This window comes from Miscanthus floridulus, chromosome 6, assembly GCF_019320115.1.
Source record: "Miscanthus floridulus cultivar M001 chromosome 6, ASM1932011v1, whole genome shotgun sequence".
NCBI lineage: Eukaryota > Viridiplantae > Streptophyta > Magnoliopsida > Poales > Poaceae > Miscanthus > Miscanthus floridulus.
The window spans coordinates 72,330,110-72,342,656 of NC_089585.1; the positions used below are offsets into that span (position 1 = coordinate 72,330,110).

General features: G+C 55.0%; 1 pseudogene; it reads right to left on the reverse strand.

The window, feature by feature from the left end:
• Positions 1 to 12,547, reverse strand: part of LOC136458370 (aspartate--tRNA ligase 2, cytoplasmic-like) — a 36,244-nt pseudogene that overhangs the window by 21,208 nt on the left and 2,489 nt on the right.

The window sequence follows — 12,547 nt, forward strand, 5'->3', positions numbered from 1 at the left end:
ATGAAATGGCGCTCTCATGCGACCAGAAGTTTTTAACATTTGGTGGTTATTGGTTCCACCTTCTGGGGTACCCCGGTATTAGGTCCCCGACAGTAGCCCTCGAGCCTCTAGGTGATTCGAGTAGAACTGCCTGGAGGGTGTTTTTTGATTTCGTCGAAGTTACTTTGCCGAAGGGTGCGCGCGAGCACACCTGATGGGTGTAGCCCCCGAGCCCCCGGGTGATTCGAGTAGAGTCACTTGGGGAGTAGAGTCACTTGGGTGAAGGACTTAGTTTTTCGTCAAATGGATGTTTTCTCGAGGGGATCGTGGCATCCCGTTCACGGGGAACTTATTTAGGGCTGACCTATCTGGTGCTTGCGCCCTTGATTTCGGATCGTTCATGGACCCTTTCTTAGTTGGGTCGGCCACCGAGCTTCTGGGCCCTAGGTGGGCCAAAGAGAAAAAAGGTCTTCTTGGCTTGTGTTTCCCAGGCGGGTAGAGAGTCCAGATTCGCCTGGAGAAGGCGAACCATCCACCGTGATTTTTGGGGTGAGAGGATAGGGACTGCGCGCATGTCCCGTGACATGACGCGGCGGGGCGCGTGGCAGGCCCGGAGATCAAGGCGGACGGTTGCCCTTCTTGCGTCCGTCGCCCCTATAAAACCACGGGGTTCACCCCCATGGTTCCGTATTTCACTCCCTTGTCTCTGCATCTCGAAACACCCACCGCCAATCGCCCCAGCCTCCTGCGCCCATGCCACCACCATCAGCCACCTTGCATCCATGTCGCAGCCGCCGTCAAGCTTGTGCCTGCCCCGTAGTCGCCGTCGAGCTCGCGCCCACCTTTCTCCCTAATTGCTTCGATGGAGTTGTGGGGCAGATCTAGCATTACCCCATGGCGTTTGGAGGGCCTTGTCCGCCGCGGCCTTCTCCACCCGCTGTCCGCCGTCTAGGAGTGGCTGCTACCTAGCAACGAGGGTGAGCTGGTGCCGCCCGAAGGGTATGTTGTTTCTTTCGCCATCTTCCATGAGCGGGGATTCGTGGTACCCGTGCATAGATTTCTTCGGGGGCTGCTGGATTATTATGAGGTGGAGCTGCAGCATCTAACTCCCAATGGGGTTCAACACATGGCGGCATTTGTTGTCCTGTGCGAGGGTTTCCTAGGGATCGATCCCCATTTTGATTTGTGGCGGTATTTCTTTAACATTAGTTTGACGAAGAGGAAGATTGGGGGGGAAGATGTGAACGCACTAATGGGATGTGCCAGCATTCATCTGCGCCATACCCGGTTGAGGGGTTATCCATACATGCATCTGGCGACATCCAACAAGGCATGGCACTCGCAGTGGTTTTATGTTAGGGACGATGCGAGTGCCACCCTTCCGAGGTACACTGGACGCCTTATTCAAGAGGCTCCGGAGTCATGGAGCTAGGGTGTCTAGTCCAAAGACAAGAAACACCTCTCCAACCTTCTTTTCGCCCTTAAAGCCCTAAAGGATCGGGGCGTAAAGGGGACGGGGATTATCGGCGCCTATCATGCAAGGAGGGTGGCGCCGCTGATGGCGCGCGTGGTCCCCCTGCATCGGATGACGCCTGTAATGTCATTCGAGGGGACGGTGCTTGTTGATGAGGCACTCCTTTTTTCAGAAGTGGCACAGTGTATGAAGGAGGCGACGAAGCCAACGAAGGATTCCAAAGGCAGCATCCTCGACATTGTGTATCCGGTGCCCGGACATCCCCCAATGCGGCCAGAACCTGGGTTCTTTGAATTCGTAAGCCCTCTTCTCCCATGCTCTTTTCTTTCTCCTGAATCTCCATTTTTTAATACTTGCTTTTGTGATGTTGGGACCAGCCGAGGGGGCTAGTCTTCAAGGATAGTCCAGTTCCGCTACCGAAGGACAAGGCCGTGGTGGCGGCGAATCGACTCGCGGCCGAGCGGGACAAGAAAGCAAGGGAGGAGATGAAGAAGGCGAAATGACTGAAGCAGAAGGCACGGGATCGAGGGGAGGACGTGAGCAGTGAGGATGACGACGATGACGACAAGGTAGCCATCGGCATGGATTGGGATGTCTTGGAGGACGAGGACACGCTGACAAGTGGCCACCCATCCATGTAGGGACCCTTCCTGTTCCACGCGGAGGGAAGTGAATCGGTGAGGTTGGTGGAGGCCGGCGAGTCCGCCGCTTCGCACGACATGCTGGCCGAGGACCGGTGGATGGAGGAAAGTGGGCCTACCGCTGCCGACCCCAAAGCGATGGGGGAGGGAAGTGGCTCTGGTGCCGCACCCCATGAGACGATGGAGGGGAGCGGCTCTGGTGCCGCGCCCCACGAGGTGATGGAGGGGAGCGGCTCTAGTGCCGCACCCCATGAGGTGAGCCCCTTGCCCCAGAGCAGGGGGTAGGCTTGAAACGGTCCCACCTAGACGAGTTGGGGTAGGGATCTAGGGATCCATCCCCAAAACGCTTCCACTGGCCAAGGACGTCAACGTGAGCTGCTGATTCCCCTGTTTTCATCCTTTTTCCACTTCTATTTTGATCTAATGATTAATACCTTTGTGTAGGTTCTTGCGGACGGGTCACCCCCTAGGGCTGGCGCCCAAGAAGAGTCTCGCCATTCAAGTGGGATAGATGGCGTCGCCTGGCATCACCCTTGTTTTGGGCGGGAGTGGTGCCGACGTTGGATCTGCGTTGGCCAACCCGACGGCGTCTGTGGTGGCACCCATGCCCACGGAGGTTACTGAGCAGGCAGCCTCCTCCATGGCAGATGTGGTACAGCCAGCCGAGGGCCGCATACCGCCAGTGGAGGTGGTCGTGACCGTGCCAAGCCAGGATCAGCCGGGCGCGGTCGTGGTGGCGCTCGAGGGCGTAGTGCAATCCATGCCACCGGGGGCCTAGGTGGATCTGCCCGTGGCGCTCGAAGCGGCCCAGATGGAGGAGGGTCCAGTCGAAGGGTCCTCGAGTGCGATGGTGGTGCCGCATAGGGTTAGGAGGGAGCCGCCCCCGGCCCCTTTGTCGGGAGGAAGCCGCTCCCCCGCACGAGGGGAGCCGCCGCTTCAGTGGATGGCCACCCAGGACCCGACGTCAGCTCTTTTCTCGCTCGATGATCATTCTAAGAGCATGGAGCGGGAGGGTCTTGACATTAGAATTTCGACCATGCTAGAGGCCCTGGACCAAGCCAGAGGAGCCCTGCATGAAATTGTTGTTCCTACTACCCAGGTATCCGCTTGATTTTCTTCCTTCTTCGCATGTTTTTGTGTTTTCGCATTTTTGATACCAGTCTTCTTCCTCTTCAGGTTCTTGTTGCTTGTAGCCAAAATAAATCCCGATTTCTCCGCGAGCAGAAGATGGAGTGGGATCGCCTCTCCGAGGAGGCTCGGCTGCGAGCAGACATGGCCGCACAGCTTGTTGCCGCCCAGAAGCGGGAGGCCCAGGCGTGTCAAGATGCGAAGGAGGCCCATGGGATGTTCGAGGATTTGTCGGTGAGGTCCAAGCTGGATGGGGAGGAGATCACTAGGCTCCAAAAGGAGCGAGACAAGCTGCTGTAGAGGAACGCCGCGGCTAATGAGAAGGCCGGCGAAGTCCTGAAGGAGCTAGAGATGGAGCGGGACCTCCAGCAGAAGGCCGAGAGTAGGGCCACGGCCCTTCAGCAGAAGGTGGATGAGGACGTCGAGGTGGTCCGCTCTCTCCAGGCGGAGCTCAGTGACGCGGTGAGCCGAAGGTTGAGCGCCGAAAATGTCTCCGTCAAGCTAGAAAAAGAGGCTGCCTATGCACGAAGGGCCCTTCAGGTTGAGAGCGATGAGCACGATCTTCTACAAGCTACGGTCGGGGTGATCCTTAATGCCCTGAAGGTGGTGGAGCCGGTGGAGACCAGCCCGCTCGTGGCTCGTGCCGTAGGTATCACGGCTCGGGTGGGCCAGCTTGAGGAGAGTGCTTTTCACACCGGGATCACTCAGGCCTTCACCATCGCCCATGCCCATTACAAGAAGGAAATCAACCTAAAGGTGATGAGCGAAGGTTTCCCCTCCACCTACGAGGATGATGAGCTAGAGGAAATGGAGAAGATGGTTGCTCCCCTTGCGAAAAACCTGGCGGATAATCTGAAAGAGATGGTTCTCCCTTCGCGGGAGTAGTTAGTCAAATAATTTTGAGAACAACTTATATGTAATATGTGGACAAGTGTCGGTATTTTTCGAGTCTGGACGCGGTTTCATGATTTTGCGTCGTAATTTCGTTTTGTTTGATTTTTTGCGATCTTACCAATCTGTTCCCCCGAATCTTGCCGCTGGTCTTGATGCGAGGAGATTGTTTCGAAAGAAAGAAATGAGGTAGCCATACCTTAACCAGCCCCCGAGTAAGGTCCGACCCTCTGCATTTGCTAGGGTCAGGGGTTATTGGAGATTAGAACTGTGGTTTTGGTGACAGGGTCGATGAAGTCCTTGGATGACATTGCAATATTCCCCGCCCTGTCTTCCAATAGAAATCCCCAACTGGGGACTCTATGGGCTCGGCAAGGTGGGGCCTTGGAACCTGTGTCCCTGTATTGATTGGCTCGAGCCCGTGGGCCTTGTTAGGGTCTGATAGGGGTCAGTCATAATTTACGTGTTGCCCCATCCTCGATTTTTGCAATCGGAGGGGCTAAGTAAACGACACTTGCCTCGACGGCTCGAGTATCGCGCTCAATGAGCTCACTAATGGGTACGTTCGTGTGGAATCCGGGTCCATCATTTGCTGATGGGGTCGGTAGAGCCCTCTGGTGGTACTCCACAACTTCTTAACATGCCTCCTGGCAGATGCTCGAGCCGTTCGATAGGCTCAGGCGACCCAATGGCCTCTCCTCGATGGAGATTCTGTGGGTTTGGCTCGGGGTTAGAATTGAACGAGAAAAGGTTGAGACGTCCCTGTCTGCTTCTGAGCGGGGTAGGGTAGGGCTGCTGGGGCTTGTCTCGGTTATTTCTCCCTGGCTCTGTTCGGCATGAGGCGGCCTTGAGCCCTTCGCGGGCCAACCTTCGAACCTTGGCCTGTGGTCGCCTATATCAAATGAGGCGACGGCCGTTTCGTGATGCGACACGAAGCGTTGGGATGTTTTGCATATGTATAATATAATCAAAATGAAGGCGGGGTCGGTAACGTTACCTTGGCGGTATGAGTGACGAAAAGCTCCTACCAGATGTGTCCATGCGAGGTTCAGACCCTGATGTTCGCGAAGAGGTTGGAGTAACCTGCATAAGAATTGCTATTCTTTGTTTTTCGTATCTCGGTGGCGGTCCGAGCCATTTAATTAACTTGGGCAACCTAATAGCTTCTCCTTTGGGGGAGATTCTATAGGTGGACCCCTCCAAACCCTTCTTGAGAAGGCAGACATCGAAGCTGGAGATGCAAGGGGCGTTGAGCATGATTTTTCTGGCGAACAGAAACACCGTAGCTACCGAGGCGTAGGGTCTGCTAGTTTGTCTAGTTTTACTCAAAGTTGTATGCCCGTATTTTGTGTCCTTAGTTTCAAGCATACGCTGTCAGGTAAGGAGGATGTCTAGATTGGTAGACATCCTCGGTAGCCCCCGAGTGATGTTCGTGTTCCCGCCATTTGACGGGGTCGGAAGCTAGAGAATGAATTTTAACGCATAAAGTAAGAAGGCTGAGATGCTTATCTTTCTTTGGACGTTCGTTTGCCGTCTCTTCTGGGCCGAATGGCTGGCCCAGGAGATCCAAAAGGTCCTGTCGTCGGATCGTCCCGTGGTCCTGCATAGGGAGGCAAAGGGTTGTCTACCTATGTGGGTGCCTTAATTGCCGCGTCCAGACCAAGTCAGTGGCGGGCCATACCCAGGCAGTGTTCAGTTTGACCAAGGGGGGATGCCTCGTCGACTGGGGCATGTCTCGTCAGTTCTGGTGCGTCCCCTCAGGTATCAATCGGCATTGATTCCGTATTTAAAGAGGGGAAGGGAGAGGGTTTTTCGTCCAACCTTTCGCCTTTCCTTAGCTACAGCGCCTCCTCTTTAAATAGGGAGGGGGAGGGGAGTTCTCGTCCTACCTCCTCTTCTACCTCTGAGCCGCTATTTCCCCTTATCCTTCCTTTCCGCCGAATGCGTCCGTGCGTTGCGGCGGTTCCTAAGTGAGGAAGAGTAATGCCAGAGAGAGAGAAAACTCATAGATTCGCTCATGAATCTGGAGCGTGATGTCGAGCCAGAGGTTATCCAGCGTAGATGAGATGGTGTGTGCTGCCCTTGCTAAGGAGTCGCTGCTGTCGAAGGAGAAGAGGCGCCGGTGGGCGTCGTACGTCGTCGACTGCGCCGTCGTCCGCTATGCTCCTCCTTTGGCGGGAGGCATTTCCTGCCCTTACACCGTTGTCAGGGTTGTGGCTGGTGATGATGGCGTAGTCCCTGGATGCCCTGGCGGATGCGTCGCTGTCGGGGTTGCGGCTGACGACGATGGCGTAGTCCCCAGACGCCCCGGCGGAGGTGTCGCTGTCGGGGTTGCGGCTGACGATGATGGCGTAGTCCCCGGACGCTCCGGCGGAGGCGTTGCAGATGGCGGCACCTTCGAGGATCCTACGAAGCGGCGGGATATCGGGATGTCCCCGATGGAGAGCGTGGCACGGCGACCGTAGTAAATGAGCTGGCCCATGTACACGCCCTGGGCGTCGCCGATGGAGAGCGTGGCATGGCAACCGCAGTAGACGAGCTGGCCCATGTACACGCCCCGGGCATTGTCGATGGAGGGCATGGCGCGGTGATCACAGTAGTACTTGTAGTAGAGCTAAGCAGAGACTGTAATTGAATAACTTTGTGGAGAAGCCCCCAAGTAAACAGTCCTCTGAATTGACAAGTATATTGTTCCTTTTTGTAATGAAATCGCTTTGTAAGTGACGAATTTGTGCAAAAAATGAACAAATTTACATCTTTTGCTTATGGCAAGCAATTTTTTTTATCTTTCTCCTTTTTGCAGAAAAGATTTTAGTGCTTTCTGACCCCTCTCACGGTCTAAGTCATAATAAACTAGGAACGTGGGCGAACTAATTCTGATTGAGCTGGTGAGCAAAGAGGTTGTAGCCGCTGGGGCGTGGGTGTCCCATAGTCCTACCAGTCGTATTCAGAATTGGTTCCCAAAATCTTAGCCCTTAGGTCTCATTTATGAGAGGAATGGAAAACTTAGAGAATGTTTATAAATATAACACAGGAGGTTTTTGCAAGCGCAATACTTGTATTACATATGTCACATGTTATGATCACATGCCAGCCCCCGAGTGAGGTCTGACCCCTCGTGACTTGCAGGGGTTGAAAGTCACTAAGGATCGGGGTTTTATTATGACAAAATCTGATAAGGAAGAGTGTATGCTTATTTTAAGGATAGAAACGACGTAGCTGCTCAATGTTCCAGGCGTTGGTGAAGACCTCGCCGTTGATGGTTTTCAACCGGAAGGCGCCTGGGCGAAGTACTTCCGCGATGATGTAGGGCCCTTCCCAGGGTGGGGAGAGTTTGTGGCGGTCCTTGTTGCTCTGCACAAGGCGGAGGACAAGGTCTCCGACGTTGAAGGCTCGACCCCGCACCCGTCGGCTGTGGTACCGTCGCAACGCCTGCTGGTACTTGGCCGAACGGAGGAGGGCGACGTCGCGGGCTTCTTCTAGCTAGTCCATGGCATCTTGGAGGGATGCCTCAGCTCCCTGTTCATCGTATGCTCTGATTCTTGGTGCTCCATAGTCAAGGTCCGTTGGAAGAACGGCCTCGGAACCGTAGACCATGAAGAAGGGTGTGTAGCCGGTGGCCCAGCTAGGAGTTGTCCTTAGGCTCCAGAGCACGGCCGGGAGCTCAGCGAGCCAGCGTGCGCCGAACTTGTTCAACCGGTTGAAAATTCTAGGTTTGAGGCCTTGAAGGAGCATGCCGTTTGCATGCTCGACTTGCCCGTTCGTCCGGGGGTGTGCGACGGTTGCCCAGTCAATTCGGATGTGATGTTCATCACAGAATCAAATGAATTTCCTACCGATGAACTGCGTGCCATTGTCTGTGATGATGGAGTTTGGTACTCCAAAGTGATGGGTAATGTCGAGGAAGAACAGCACCGCTTGCTCGGATTTGATCGTGGATATTGGTCGAGCTTCAATCCATTTTGTAAACTTGTCTATGGTGACAAGCAGGTGGGTGAAGCCCCCGGGCGCCTTTTTGAGTGGCCCAACAAGGTCGAGCCCCCAGACCGCGAAGGGCCATGTGATGGGGATCATCTGGAGAGCCTGGGCCAGGAGGTGTGTTTGCCGAGCGTAGTACTGGCACCCTTCGCAGGTGCGTACAATTTGCTTGGCATTGGCTACTGCGGTGGGCCAGTAGAAACCTTGTCGAAATGCATTCCCAACCAAAGTTCTTGGTGCGGCATGATGACTGTAGACTCCACCAGTGGATGTCACCCAGCAGGAGTTTTCCCTGTTCGCCTAGGGATACAGAGTTGTAGAATCCCGATGTGACTCCGTTTGTAGAGTTCGCCCTCTACAAGAACGAAGGACTTGGCACGTCGTGCGAGCCGTCGGGCTTCCGTCTTGTCTGCCGGTAGTATGTCGTGGAGGAGGTAGTCGAGGTAAAGCGTTCTCCAATCATCGAGAGGGTCAGACTCCGCTCCTAGGTCCTCTTCAAGCTCCATGACCTCAGGGTCGGGCAGAGCAGTTGGAGGATCGGCCCCTGGGGTCGGACTAGATGGGCCATCGTTGGCTTGTTCTGACCCCGTGTAGCATACCGAGGGTTTTTGTTGGTCACTGGCAAAGACTGCCTTGCCAGGGACTGGCTCTCGACCGGATGCTTCTTTCGCAAGCGTGTCGGCTGCTTCATTGAGGTGCCTTGGGATGTGATTGAGTTCGAGGCCATCGAACTTGTCCTCCAGCCGTTGGACTTCTTGACAGTATGCCTCCATCTTGGCGTCATGGCAGCATGACTCTTTCATGACCTGGTTGACGACCAGCTGAGAGTCGCCCCTAACATCGAGGCGTCGGATGCCTAGCTCGATGGCGATTCATAGGCCATTGACGAGCACTTCGTATTCTGCAGTATTGTTTGATGAGGGGAAATGGAGCCAAACCATGTACCTCATGTGGACCCCGAGGGGAGATACAAAAACTAGTCTAGCCCCGGCGCCCTTCTTCATCAGTGATCCGTCGAAGTACATTGTCCAGTACTCTTGATCGACGGCCGCCGGTGGCATCTGAACCTCAGTCCACTCCGCGATGAAGTCAGCCAGTACCTGGGATTTGATCGCTATTCAGGGGGTATAAGAAATACCCTGATCCATCAGCTCGAGTGCCCACTTTGCGGTTCTTCCCATAGCATCATGGCTATAGATGACCTCGCCGAGGGGGAACAACGTCACCACTATCACGGGGTGTGACTCGAAGTAGTGGCGTAGCTTCCTTTTGGTGATGAGGATGGTGTAGAGGAGTTTCTGGATTTGGGAGTAGCGGGTTTTGGAGTCGGATAACACCTCGCTGATGAAATATACAGGGCACTGCATCTTGAAGGCATGCCCCTCTTCCTCTCATTCTACCACTAAGGCAGAGCTGACTACTTGGGTGGTGGCCGATATATACAGTAGGAGGGATTCTCCGTTACATGGAGGAACTAGGACCGGAGGTTTAGTTAAAAATCGCTTAACCATGTCAAGCGCCTCCTGAGCCTCGGCTGTCCACTCGAAGCGATCAGATTTCTTCAGGAGTCGATAAAGGGGGAGTCCTCGTTCGCCGAGGCGTGAAATGAATCGGCTGAGGGCGACAAGGCACCCTATGATCCGCTGAACCCCCTTTATGTTTTGAATCAGGCCCATCCTTGCGATGGCTGATATTTTCTCCGGGTTAGCTTCGATGCCACGCTCGAAGACGATGAAGCCGAGCAGCATGCCCCTCGAGACCCTGAAAACACATTTTTTGGGATTGAGTTTGATGCCGTTTGCCCAGAGTTTCGCAAAGGTTTGCTCAAGGTTGGTGACAAGGTGGTCAACTCGTTTGGATTTGACTACGATGTCATCGACATAGGCCTCAATAGTTCGCCCGATGAGGTCTCTGAAGCAACTAAGCATACAGCGCTGGTACGTTGCCCCAGCATTCTTTAGACCGAAAGGCATCGAAATGTAGCAAAACGATCTGAAGGGGGTGATAAAAGATGTCGCGAGCTGGTCAGACTCTTTCATCGCGATTTGGTGGTAACCGGAGTATGTGTCAAGGAAGCAGAGGGTTTCGCACACTAAGGTGGAATCAACAATTTGGTCTATTCGTGGCAAAGGAAACGGATCCTTTGGACACGCTTTGTTGAGGCTGGTATAATCGACACACATTCTCCATTTCCCGCTCTTTTTTCACACAAGAATGGGATTCGCCAACCACTCTGGGTGGTATACTTCCTTAATGAATCCTGCTGCCAGCAGTTTGGCTATCTCCTCATTGATGGCCCTGCGTTTCTCCTCGTCGAAGTGACATAGGCGTTGCTTTACCGGCTTGGAGCCCGGGAGGATCTGGAGAGTATGCTCGACGACCTCCCTCGAGATGCCCGGCATATCCGAGGGTTTCCACGCAAAGATGTCTTTGTTGTCGTGGAGGAAGTCGACGAGCGCGCTTTTCTATTCGGAGGAGAGCGCGGTTCTGATATGGACTTTTTTGCCCTCAGAGCTGTTGGGGTCTAAGAGGACCTCCCTGGAGCCTTCTACTGATTTGAACGACCCGGTTGATTTCTTCGCGTCGGGTGCCTCTTCAACGACCTCTTCCCTAAGGGTGGTGAGTTCTTCGGAGGCGATGACTGCGGATGCGTGTCCGTAGCATTCGACCTCGCACTCATAAGCGCGCTAGAAGGAGGTGCCGATGGTGATGACCCCGCAGGGGCCCAGCATCTTTAGCTTAAGGTACGTATAATTGGGGACGGCCATGAACTTCGCGTAGCATGGTCGTCCCAGAATGGCGTGGAAAGTCCTCGGGAACCCCACTACGTCGAAGGTGAGGGTCTCAGTCTGGTAATTGGACCGATCCCCGAAAGTGACGGGCAGGTCGATCTGCCCTAGTGGCACGGCTTGCCTACCAGGCACGACGCCATGGAAAGGCACTCGGATGGGGTGGAGGTTTGTTCGATCGACGCCCATCTCGTCGAGAGTCTTGGCGTACATGATGTTGAGGCCGCTGCCTCCGTCCATCAGTACTTTTGTGAGCCGCTTTGGTCCGACGATCGAATCGACGACAAGCGGGTACCTTCCCGGATGTGGGACGACATCCGGATGGTCGGTCCGGTCGAAGGTTATGGTGGATTCCGACCACCGGAGAAAGGCTAGCGTGGTCGGTCCAGCTGTATAGACTTCGCAGCGTGCGAGCTTCTAGCGACGCTTGGAGTCATAGACCGTCGATCCTCCGAAGATCATGAGGGCGCCGGTCGGCGTTGGGAAGGCGCCATCCTTCTCCTTTGCGTCGTCTATGGTGGGAACAGGCTCCTTCCCCTGCTCCCCTTTGTTAAGGCCCCCGGCCAAGTATTTGCGCATGAGGCCGTAATCCTTGTATAGATGCTTGGCCAGGAAGGCGTGGTTTGGGCATGGCCCCTTGAGCATTTTCTCGAAATGGTTCAAAGTGCCCTCCGTGGGCTTCCGGCCACCTTTGCGGTCGGCAGCGGCCACGAGCAAGTTGTCATGCCGTTGCTTCTTATTTTTCCTTTTGGCGGGACGGTTGGAGGCGCCTTCGCCGACGTCCTCATCCCACCTCATCTTTCCATCGGAGCAATCAAAGATGGCTCCGACCGCCTCCTCTCCAGAGGCGTGACTGGTGGTGATGTCTAGGAGTTCCTTGGTAGTCTATGGGCCCCTGTGTCCTAGCTTGTGGACCAGGGATTCGTAGGTTGTTTTGGACAGAAAGGCTCCTATCACGTCGGCGTTGGCGACATTAGGGAGCTCGTTGCACTACCGAGAGAAGCGCCGAATGTACCCGTGAAGGGTTTCATTGGCCTTCTGGCGGTAGTTCTTGAGGTCCCATGGGTTTCTAGGGTATTTATACGTGCCCTGGAAGTTGCCCACGAAGATCTCTATCAGATCCGCCCAACTCTGAATAGCATTGGACGGTAGGTGCTCCAGCCATGCTCGCGCCGAATCGACCAAGAACAGCGGGAGATTGCGAATAATGAAATTGTCATCACTCGCACCACCGGCCTGACATGCAAGCTGATAGTCTTCAAGCCAAAGCCAAGGCGGTCGATACCTTAGGGGGAACACGGCGTTGAGGATGTGCCGACCGAAGGCCTGAGGACCTAGCAGGCCGGGGCTCGGGCTTCGGTCTTCGTTGCTATCGTAGAGTCCGCCATGTTGGGGATGGTAGCCGCGGCATGCTACTTCTCCATCGTCGCCATGGGCATGTTTCCGAGCGTCGATGATGTTGCGTACGTCGTGGCCATGGCCGAGGCGTTGATGTACTAGGACGGCGAAGGGCTGCCTGCCGGCTGGCGGTGTTTGGTGAACGGACGCATCCCTGTTGGGACGCACTGAGGGCGTGCGCTGGCTGGTGTCGGGTTCACGTCGCCGAGACAACGAACTTTTCGCCTACTGCGCCGCCGCACGCTCAAGCAACGTGCGAATCTCCTTGT